Below are 1,974 nucleotides of genomic sequence, written 5' to 3'. Positions count from 1 at the left end.
CACAAGCCCATCCCATACGTGTACGTATCTAGGTGATTAATGTCCTTGTCTCAAAAAAGGTGATTGATGTCCAGAATTGCCTAGTTCCCTATATGGCTATATCAGCGTGATTCACGTCTAAAATTACCTCGCACGCTCGTAGCAGCCAGCGCCCAGCAGATCGATCTCATCTTCTCGTCGCTGCCCAGTTCCACCGGCGCCTCCAGCCGCTTGATGCCTCGCACCACCACCCCTTTCCTGTCCTCCGAGGTGGATGCCAACACCATGGATCCAGGGCCTTGCGCCTCCGCGCGCTAGGAAAGAGCCAACTCCCCGAATGACATGGTCTCCCACCTCTTGCTCTGGGGTCCAAGGCGCAGCATTGTTGCAGCATTATGTCCAAGTTGTCCATGAATCAGCGACACCCTAGCTTGCTTAGCAATGGTCCATCTTTGTTGCTGCTGCTACCAAACACAAGAACAAGAGCAAGGTTGCAAGGTTATTTCGGCTAGGTGAGTTTCAATTTTATTTACTATTTTATGATTACGAGCGCTGATCTTAGAGTAGTAATATATTTGTTGTCCATAGATAATGTCATGTATCCATGTGTTGCTGTCATGGTGTGTTGATGTTTATAAATTACTAGCAAAAAGGCCCGTGCGTTGCAACGGAAGAAAAAAAACAAACACTCTTAATTTACAAAAAAATCTATAATCTAAGAATTTGTAGCTATTTCTTAAATACATGAAGAGTTGTTAAAAAAAGTTGTTAAAAAGATACATGGTTTTTTAATCATAAAAAGAGATTTTTTTTCTGGAAAAGAACATTCTTCTATGGTGTTCTGTTGACGCAGGTACTTGTGCCCCTATTTCATTACTATTTCTTGCCATACATGTCATAGGTATTGATCTCTGTTTCATCACTATTTTATATCTTATCAAATTTGTCTTTTATTTTATTTTTTTGTCATACATGCCTCTTTTTTACTTTTTTCATGCATGTCCTCTTTTTTTTCTTATATGTAGGAGAATAGCGCAACATCTCATCTTTATCGGATCTCGTCGGCATTTTCTCTTTTATTTATTTTATAACGGGCATCCCATTTTTATTGGGCCCTTCTTTTATTTTTTGTCATGCATGTCCTTATTTATTGGGTGTCTTTAGCAAATTTATCTTCAATATAATGTCCAATCCTGATTTTGCTGAGGTGTTCATTCCCAATCTGAATTAGTATCGGTATGAAAAAAGACGGATAATGCATTGTTGATTAACATTGAAGCCTAGTTAGTATTTTTTTAAATTGCTAACAGTTAAAATAATATCATATTCAGATTCTACGTATTTTTAATCAAATTCCATATATAACATGTTAAATTTGGAGTTACGGTTTAGAAGATATGAGTTGATATGCACTGCGGGTCTAATGTCAGAAACATCAGGGGGTTTTCTATAAAATAGCATGACGGACTAAGAATACCTATTTCTTTTATTAGTAGGTATAGATTATTATAAGTTGTTGTTTATGACTATATGTAATGCTCAAATTGATGTGTTGCAAATCTGGGTAATTTTACCCACGGGTACCCATTTACCCTAACGGGTGATGGGTATGGGAAAAAGTTGTACCCATCCACGGCTATGGGTATAGGTGATGGGTAAGGTTTGGGGCGACGGGTAAGGGTATGGGGTGGCTCTACCCGTACCCAAACCCTGCGGGTGCCATCCCTACTTGTTGGGAGGCAACCCAATTTTATTTTAGTTTTTGCTTTTTGGTTCTGTTTAGGAATAAATAATCCATCTATATTCTGTTTAGATGTGGTTTTGTGTCTTAATTAGTGTTTGTTCCAAGTAGAACCTTTGGGAAGACTTGGGGAAAGTCTTTGCGATCTTGCTGTAAAAAACAGAAACTTTAGCGCTCACGAGATTAGCTACAACTTTTTACTGGAGAGTGTTATTTAGTTGATTCTTTTTGAAGATGATTAATAGATAAATTCC

The sequence above is a fragment of the Triticum aestivum genome, chromosome 5D, assembly GCF_018294505.1.
Source record: "Triticum aestivum cultivar Chinese Spring chromosome 5D, IWGSC CS RefSeq v2.1, whole genome shotgun sequence".
NCBI lineage: Eukaryota > Viridiplantae > Streptophyta > Magnoliopsida > Poales > Poaceae > Triticum > Triticum aestivum.
Note: the sequence above shows the minus strand (reverse complement) of the source record.